The following is a 10,305-nucleotide window of genomic DNA, read 5'->3' as shown; positions in this document are numbered from 1 at the left end:
TCTTATTCTTGTATCATTTAGATATTCTTCAATAAAATTTTGTCATCTTAAAAGAAAAAAATAAACTATATTAGGTACAAAAATTAATAAAGCCCCAAATTTATCTTAAGAGTACATTTTCTTTTCTAATGTATGGTCAATCTTTTGTAATTACATTATTAAATGAGAAATTATACCTCAATATCAAACTTTTTTTCTTGAAAAAAAAAACGTGGTAATAAGATTTGTCCTTTATACTTAGCTAGTTGTACAAAAATCAATAATATGTGTGGATATATATATATATATATATATATATATATATATATTTATAGGAGAAATCTAATGTACTCTCCTTTCTCTTTACCTCATAGCATAGGGAAGTTAAATGAACCATTAACATAAAGAAAAAATATTGTATATTTGATATTAATGCACTCTTGTACAGCTGATTTTTTCTTCTTTAAAAAAAAAAAAAAAACCTGCTTTATCAAATACAGGCGGCATGATGTTGGGTTTGAGGCTTTGAGCATTTTAAAAATTTCATAATTCAATTATAAGTTATTAGTGACTACAAATTATATATAATATATATAATTTTTTTGAATTAAGGGTTTATATATTACAATATATAATTTGGGACTCGAATCCAAAACCTCCAACACGCACACACTCTCCTATAACCAGGCCCCAAGCGGTTTAAATATATAATATTTCAATAACAATAATATATATCACGAAAAATTAAGATTATAACTATTAAAGATCTAAAAACACAAAAATATACCAATATACTAAGTGTCAAATTACATATTTTAAATTAGAAATACATTTTTTTTAAAAAAAATAATAACATTTTTACCTATAAATTTATGACATCTACTAAATAATGTCTCCTATGATAACGGATTGTTGTTGTGTTCATCTAATTCAATTCACACTATTTTGCTCATAGATTCGTACTAAGTGTGAATTTATTGGGTCCAATTCAATTTGCACAATAGCTCAAATTCAATCCAATTCAATCAGTAAAAATACAGATTGAATCGGTTATTTTAGATTGGTTACTTTTTAATATTAAATTATTTTATATTTATAAAAAGTATTTTTTTTTTCACATTTGATATTTTATATTGATTAATATTATATTAATAGCAAAGTTGGTAACTAAAATTATTTTTGAAAATAAATATCTATATAAAAAAAAATTAAACTAATTTTTTAAAAAATAATAATAATTTAAATTAAAAATTAATATTTTTTTTATAAATTATTAATATTATTTTATTTTTAAAATAAATATATTATTAAATATTATTATAATGTATAAAGTTTTAATTGTATACAAGCAGTCTTATCGTAAGAGTATACACCTTATATCATAATAACCACACGATCTAAAATCAATGGTTAAAAAAAGTACCCTACCGGTAGGGAACTTTTGCTAGGTCCTACCATAGTCTTGCCCTATATTTATATATATGTGAGTCTTTATACTTTTCAATAAATTATCATATATATAGCTTTGTAAGATTTTTCATACTTTTATATGTTGCAAAATACATACATAAAGCTTTCATCGAAGCGACATCTTCAAGTTATATTTATGATAAAATATCAATAACTTAAAAATATATATATTTTTTAATCACACTTATATTTGGCTGTGTTGATCGAATGAACAAATAATTAATGTTCTAATAATAAATTAATATTATTTAATAATATTGAAAATATTTTTTATTTTATATGTGTATTTTAAAAGGAAGAAAAAATGAGTATAAATTAAAAATATATGTATTTTATGCAAAATAAAAATAATAAAATACGTGTTATTCTAATTTTGTCTACTTGACTTGACATGTCTACATGGTCAAAAACAGAAGACATGTGGAGAATAACTCATCACTAACCGAACAGGGTAGTGTTGTACGATTCCTCAACTCTCAAGATCACAAGAAGGAATCAAATAAGAAGAACCAGGCAGGTCTTCAAGACTTGGTCGGACCCTAGCTTGCCAACCAATGATAGCAGCATGTGCCAGACAACTTACAAATAAGGCAGACTAGCCAAAGAGTGAACCAAGCTTTGGACAACCTAAATGGGTTGTGTTTTCTTCCATGGGCATTCTAGAAGACCTCCAAGCGTCCTACAACTTCGGAATAGTTCTAACTGCTCACAATTTTAGGGATTCAACACCAGAATGTAACTTTCCTACTTTCTAGGGATATTTCTACTTGTTATATGCAACAAATTTATAAACCCTAACACTATATAAAAGGGTCAAAACCCTACGTGAAAGTGACCACGCTAAAAAATCTTAACTTGAACCTGAATTCACTTCATGCACTTAAGAACTTAGAAGTACTAAGGCATAGAATTCTCTCTCTCTCTCTCTCTCTCTCTCTCTCTCTCTCTCTCTCTCTCTCTCTCTCTCTCTCTCTCTCTCTCTCTTCATATACTTCTCACATGCAACACACATTGTCATCATTGTAATACTAAAGAGAGCCATAGTTAGAAATTACAAGGTCTTAGCCTGTAATCTGCATGATATTATCTCAAGAGTGAATACAACTAAAATGAGAATAGGCCATTACCTGATCAAAGGAGTCGAACCTCTATAAATCTTTTTGTCCTTTTACATTATTTATCATTACTCACGTGACAGTTATAAGCAAAATTTGATCATAGTTAGACTCGACGTCAGTTGGCTAAATTCACAATCAATATTTTGGTGCTTTTATTGAGAGAACAAAGGCTAGCTGAAGTTGATCCTGTGGTGCAAGCACAACTAGATCAAATCAAGAACATGATACAAGCCATGTTCGACCCAAAGTTATCCGACTTAGAACTTGACAGGACCCGAAGGTCACCTTTCTCTGTGCGCATCAATGCACTGCCCTTGCCAACCAAGCTCAAGATGCCTACTTGGAAGATGTACATAGGGAAAAAAGATCCCTTGGCTCACATCAAATATTTTGAAATCCAGATGGATTTACAAAATGTGGAGGTTGATACCCATTGCAGGATTTTTCCTGCAACCTTGTCTAAAACCGTACGATAGTGGTTTTTCAAACTAGCTGCTAAGAGATTCAATTCGTGGAACTCTTTCATAAGAGAGTTCTACACGTAGTTCTCATCTTCTAGGCAAACACCGTACATGCTAGAAGACTTGGTGGAAGTAAAACAGAGGCCCAAGGAACCTCTAAAAGATGACCTCTAAAGATTTATGACTTAGGCTACCAAAGTTAAGAATTTAACAGAAGAAGGCAGGTACATGATCATCATGAGTGGCATACTACCCTTGAGTGAACTATGGAGAGATATCCGCAGACACTCAACTCAAAACATGACTGACTTCCTTGATCGGGCATAAGGCTTTATTGAGCTTAAAGAAGATGTTCGACAAGCCCAAACTGGAAGCCTGTTAGGTACTGGATAGGCCCAGACTGGAAGACAGCCCTCAGTTCCATCCAGCATACATGCCAAGAATATTGACATCAAACATGCTAGGAATTCAACTAATAATGATTCTCCCCCTGGGTGCCAAGCCAAGTTCGTAGAGAAACACCACCCATTGAACATAGTAATATACGCAACCCCTAGTTTCAAAGCCTTTGTTCTTGTTTCAAGGACACCAACCAAGCCAATTTTTAATGAAGTAATCAATTTCTTGACCTCCGCCTACTTATTTTGCTTGTTGATCCCCCTAACATTACAACTCATAATTCTATCCATGAGTTTGAGGAGGTTCACCCCCCATTAGTTGTTAGTCCAACTGCCTCATCTTCAAACTCTTTCATGTGTTCCATAGTTGCATAATTATCTTCATGTTCCCCTAAAGCTTAACAAGCATTGTTAATCTCTGTGATTCCTAGAGGGTCTTGTTGTACCATAATCTTTTTCCCACTTTTCACCTTCTGAAAGCCATCTTGATCCACCTCCTTTATCTTGTTCTTCTCTTTCTCCAAGAAGGTCTTCTTGACTACCCATTTTTATTTTTGAATTGCCTTCTTCTTGCATTCTAATGCCACATGACCTATTCCTTGATAATGAGTACAAAGAATCAGAGTCCATTCATATAAAATATCTACTTCCATTTATTAATCCATTTCATCGATTGAAATCCTGATTAATATCATCCATCCTTTGTATTTGTTGCAAAGATGATTTAGGGGAGAGAACAATCTCATCAACATCCTCCATACCCCCAATATTTGTTTCCAATTCTAGTTTTGAGAACTCAATAGCTTCCACCCCTAAAATTTTGTCCATCAATTTAACCTTAAGAGGTTGTTCCGAGGAAGTAGGTCCCCGTTTCTTCTTCTTCTTCTTCTTCTTCTTCCATGCGCTCATGTTAATTCTTTAGAGGTTACTCTTCTGCGGTCGACCTCGGCTTGCCATAGCCACAATAGGATGCTGAAAGTCAAGCCCTAGCAAAGCAAACTCGAGAGATTTTTGAAAATAATATTTTCTCTCTTTAATATTATTTAAGAATAATATTATATTTAACTAATTAATATAGTTTTATCAAATAAAACAAAATAGTTAAATACTAATTACATAATTTATAATTGATGTAATTATTCAAAATAATAATTTCCACAAAATTACTATGTTGCCCTTAACAAATTATTTCTCATAAAAATTAATTCTCACTCAAAATTTCTTCATCAAATTAAACCTTCCCCTGTACAGTGTTGTATGGAGGTGACTTGGGGATCATGGACCTATATTTTGAAGCTCCAATAAACACGAGATTATTATTGAACTCATCAATAGAATAATTTAGTTTATTAATTCTATTATTACTCAACTATAAATATGGAATTGCACTCTTTGACAATATAGAATTATATTTATAGAATTCTTACTTGTAGTCCATTTATAATAATATAAGTAGCTCGCCCTCTAATTATTTTCATAATTAAAGTTGGGTCAAAATTAGCGTTTTACCCTTCTAATTATCTCTTAATTTCTTATGTACCATTAGTTCAATGTGAATAGTTAATCTATAATATAATTATAGATTTGTATCCAACTATTAGCACTACCAGGATTAACACTATAAGGGAACTAATATTCGATTATTTTGGAAAGCTTGTATTCCATTATTGTATAACATGTTCTCAACCACTCATGTTATTAAGCTCCCAAATAGAAGTTGTAAGAATCATCTTCTTTGAGAAACTTTAATGAGTGAATCAAAGAACTCAATGATCACAAATGGGAGTTCATGTATACTCAGAATTCAAACTGATCTACTAATGATTATCATTGTGATATGAATAACTCTTTCATGGTAAACGACATGTTAATAAAAGATGTTATTAACATATCGGTCTAGTCATGTACAATCAAATTATACACAACACCTTTACTACATGTCTATCCACATATGTGACCTGGATCAAAATATACACACTAGAGTATAATGTATAGTAAACCGCACTTGGTAATTCTATATTAAAGATCCCTTACTTTAATACACTATCAACTTGTTTTATTCATATTGTATAATCTTAATTCTCTTATATGACCTTACAAGATTATAACATCTCCATATAAATAAGAAATTTTTAGATATTTGTTAATTATACTTATATAATTAATGTATTCATTTATCTTATAATTGCATTTCATATATTCTATAATATATTATCCATTAAATACTTGTTTTTAAGGCATACACCCCAACAATCCCATCGTTGTGTGGCTTCCTACCATGGTTGAAGGATAAAACCTTTCGTTTGCTTTTCTCTTGAAAGGGGGGTGCAGGCACAGTGCCCCCATCGTGAGACTCTTTCGGTGAAGTCCCTTTATAAGATCACGAGATGTTTCCCTCATTACAATCTTACTACAATGTGTAGGCTCAATGATAACTCTTGAGTAAAGAGTTATTTGATATCACCTTAAGCATTTTTTTTTATGTAATTGTGTGTCATTTAAATTATGTTTGTCTCTTAATTTGTGAAAGTTTCAGTGTTTTATGTCTTTGTGTGTATTTTGAAGTTGTTAGTTAAAACCAATAACTCTTGTGCATAAATTGGCAAAGAAAATAGCAAGTTAGTCATGTTCTTAATTTTGCTGAAATTCTGTGAAGTTTTTGCTGCAGCAAACAGATTTGTGGCTGATGTGTTTTATTTTCTTAGAAAAAGGGTGAGTTGGCATTTCATTAAAAGAGGTGGCATTTGTGGAGATGATGTGGCAATATAAGAATGGTGGCTGGAGCTATTACATGGAGAGGCTATCAACATGACATGTGTAGGGTTTATTTGGGGCAAAAAGGTACAAAACCTAAGGAGAGAGAAGAAAGAAGGGAGCCTCCATTTAGAGAAAAAAGGGCTGAACGAAAAGAGAGCTTTTGGCTGCCATTTTTACACAGAAAAAAAGAAGATTGAAAGAAGAAGAAGAAGAAGGAGGAAAGAGGAGAAGCACAACAAGATTCAACATCCATCCTTTTGGAAAAATCCTCTATTATTGTTTGCTATTTCTTTCTTCTCTCTTTTAATTTCTTTAACTTAACATTCAAACTCCATGTCTAAGTTTTATCTTGTAATGGTGGTTCTTAAGTTAGCTATGAGCTAAACTTTTTAATGGTTTGAATTGTTGAAGAACCCTATGTTTAGTTGAGTAATTTTCTTATGCAAATATTTAGTAAAAATTCTCATGTTCATTCAAGTGTGTGTATTGCTAATTTCTTGATATTGTTTGGCCACCAATAGCTTGATTATTGAGTTATATTTAATTCTGGAAAGGTTAAATGTAATGGACTTAGCTTGAATGACACAAGTTCTTAATTTTTTTTTTTAGATTAGATTTGAAATAACATAGGAATATGTTATATCCTTGTGTAACAATTGAGAACTATGCTTGAAATGGTATTCTTGAGCTTGCTTGGCATAGGAATATGTTTGAACAGGTCCAAGGATTGATTGCATAAAATTTGGAAGAGTTTTGTGCACTTTAATGGAGTTCTTGTTAACCTGGGATTTTTGCTAAAGATTTGCTAACTTTTTGCTGCAGCAAAAACGCACAGTTTTTGCTAAACATAGGGGGATTCAATAGTTCAAGCCTTTCACATTTCAAAAGCTTACAACTAAATTTTATTTTCATCTTGCATCTACTTTTGAGTTAATTTACTTATTTTCTTACTCCTTTAGTTGATTCATTAATCATTTAATTTTAGTTTTTAGGCTTGTTGCTTGGTAATTAATTTTTGCAATAGAAATTCTATTTTCACAGTCCTTGTGGAGACGATACTCATTACTTATCACTGTATTACTTGTTTGTGACTACGTGCACTTGCGTATCTAATTTTAACACAACACTCAATATGTCTTGTATGACCTATTGGGTCCTTGTCTAAGGATGGGCCCTTTTCCACTCTCATCCTTAGGAGTGTTATCTGTTGATGACATGGAGTTACCCCCACCAATAGGCGTAGTTGGGACCCCGTGCTCTTGCTGGGGGCTTTGTACAAAAAGTGCGAGGCTTGGATTTTGCCTTTGAGTATGTCACTCAACACCTTTTGCATGCCAACCACCGTAGTTTTTAGCTTTTGGCTCTTCTACCGGAGATCATTTATCTCATCTTCATAGTGGTGAGTTTGGGATCTTAAGCTCACAGAGTATACTCGCTTCTATTTTTTGAGGCGATAGCGTGAGGTACTGGAATCTCGTGGTGTTGGTGGTGGAGGGTGCCTTATCGGTGACAGGATTCTTTGCCTTGGCAGACCATTTTCACCAACTGGGGTGATGGATGGAGTTACTCCATCTTGGCGCGTGCTCGCCAGATTCTCTTCAAGATGGTCACTCTCTCTTCTTGCCTGAGGAATTTGCTATTCTGGTCAACTTTTTCAACCATGGGTGCTGGTGGCTCTCTTCTGGAGGTGATCAACTGAGTGTTCCTCTAGGTGAATCTCGATGTCTTGAAGACAATACGCAGCACCTCTTTTCAATGAGCTCAATCCGGGCATTGTTAGGCCAGAAATTCAAGCTCCACAGTTTGAGTTGAAGCCAGTTATGTTCCAGATGCTTCAAACTATGGGACAGTTTAGTGGTATACCCACCGAAGATCCTCACCTTCACCTTCGTCTATTTATGGAGGTGAGTGATTCTTTCAAATTGCCCGGAGTTACGGAGGATGCCTTGAGGTTAAAGTTGTTCCCCTATTCTTTGAGAGATCAAGCCCGAGCTTGGTTGAACTCCTTGCCTTCTGCGTCGGTTACAACTTGGCAAGAATTAGCGGAGCGGTTTTTGATGAAGTATTTTCCTCCCACTAAGAATGCCAAGCTCCGGAAGGAAATAACTTCCTTTCAACAATTTGAAGATGAGTCTTTGTATGAGGCATGGGAGAGGTTCAAGGAATTGTTGCGGAAATGCCCTCACCATGGTATCCCTCATTGCATCCAAATGGAAACATTTTACAACGGTCTCAATGCTCATACTCGAATGGTGGTTGATGCTTCGGCAAATGGTGCTTTACTTGCCAAGTCCTATAATGAGGCCTATGATATTATTGAGAGAATTTCCAACAACAATTATCAGTGGCCCACTACTAGAGTACCTTTGGGGAAGAAGGTTGCCGGTGTTCTTGAAGTTGATGCCATTACTGCTTTATCTGCCCAAGTTGCTTCTATGTCAAATATGATCAAAAATATGAGCATGGGTCAACAAATGGGTCAACAGAATGTTTCCTCACCTGTGGGACAACTTGAGGAGGTTTCTTGTGTTTTTTGTAGTGAGGCTCATACCTTTGACAATTGCCCATTCAATCCTGCATCTGTGTTTTACATGGGAAGTCAGAATGCCTACAACCAAACATACAAGCAACACCCAAACTTGGCATACAGAAATCAAGGGGCTGGTACTAGCAATTCATCTATGCTCCCTAGATCCAACTTTCCACCTGGTTTTTCTCAACAAGCCTTTCAACAAAGACAACAACAAGGTACCCAAACAAGTTCTCTTGAGAGTATGATGCGTGATTTCATGGCCAAGACAGAAAATTTCATGACAAGAACTGAGAGTTATATGGCGAAGAATGACACTGCGATCCAAAGTCAAGCAACCTCCATGAGAACTCTAGAAAATCAAGTTGGGCAACTAGCTAATGAGCTTCGAAATAGGCCACAAGGTACTTTGCCTAGTGATACTGAAAATCCAAGAAGAGATGGGAAAGAGCATTGCAAGGCGGTAATCTTGAGGAGTGGTAAAGTTCTGGAGTCAAACGAGGAAGAAGCTAAGGATAAAAATGAGCCCACTTCAATCCAAAGTCGAGTAGAGAAAAATGTTGAACCTTCTAATATGGCAAAGGAGCAACCTGAAGAAAATGCTGCAGCAATTCCTCATCAAAATGCAGCAGAAAAGTTACTTAGCAAGCCACCCCCACCATTTCCTCAAAGATTTAAAAAGCAGCAAGAAGATGGTCAATTCCGAAGATTTCTTGATGTTCTAAAGCAGCTCCACATCAACATACCATTAGTGGAAGCTTTAGAGCAAATGCCCAACTATGTAAAGTTTTTAAAGGACATTTTGACAAAGAAAAGGAGGCTAGGTGAGTTTGAAACAGTGGCTTTGACGGAAGGGTGTAGCGCCATGTTGAAGAGCAAAATTCCTCCTAAGTTGAAAGATCCCGGAAGTTTTACAATCCCATGTACCATTGGCGGAAGAGATGTGGGTAGAGCCTTATGTGACTTGGGAGCTAGTATTAATTTAATGCCCATGTCTATTTTCAAGAAGTTGGGAATTGGAGAAGCAAGGCCAACCACCGTCACTTTGCAATTGGCTGATCGTTCCATGGCCCATCCGGAAGGAAAAATTGAAGATGTCTTGGTACAAGTTGATAAGTTTATTTTTCCGGCCGATTTCATCATTCTTGATTATGAGGCGGATAGAGAAGTTCCTATTATTTTGGGAAGGCCATTCCTTGCTACCGGGAGGACCTTGATTGATGTGCAAAAAGGGGAACTTACTATGCGGGTGAATGATCAACAAGTGACTTTTAATGTGTTCAATGCCATCAGGTTTCCGGATGAGATTGAGGAATGCTCTCGCATAAGTGTGATTGATTCTATTGTTGCTGAAAAATTTCACAAGGAAGCTTCGAAAGAGGAAAAGATGATAAGTTCTCTTGAAGAGCTTGAAGCTTTAAGTGAAGATGAAGAAACCAAAGTTACTTGGGTAGAGTCAAAGCAGCCTTTCACTAAGTTTAGGAGGCCATTTGAATCTTTGGAGTTGTCAGAGAACAATTTCAAGCCTCCTAAGCCTTCCATTCAAGAACCACCCGAGTTGGAGCTGAAGCCGTTGCCTAGTCACTTGAAGT

The 10,305-nt window shown here is 34.7% G+C and overlaps 1 non-coding gene across 1 annotated transcript; it reads right to left on the bottom strand.

Moving 5' to 3' along the window:
* Nucleotides 1-8,270: 8,270 nt before the first annotated feature.
* LOC115724317 (small nucleolar RNA R71) lies at nt 8,271-8,377 on the bottom strand. The gene has a single exon (XR_004013114.2). It is a non-coding gene; the product is annotated as a small nucleolar RNA R71 (small nucleolar RNA).
* Nucleotides 8,378-10,305: the final 1,928 nt, after the last annotated feature.

This window comes from Cannabis sativa, chromosome 4 (genome assembly GCF_029168945.1).
Source record: "Cannabis sativa cultivar Pink pepper isolate KNU-18-1 chromosome 4, ASM2916894v1, whole genome shotgun sequence".
NCBI classification, from domain to species: Eukaryota; Viridiplantae; Streptophyta; class Magnoliopsida; order Rosales; family Cannabaceae; genus Cannabis; species Cannabis sativa.
This window is presented reverse-complemented; position numbering and strand designations above follow the sequence as displayed.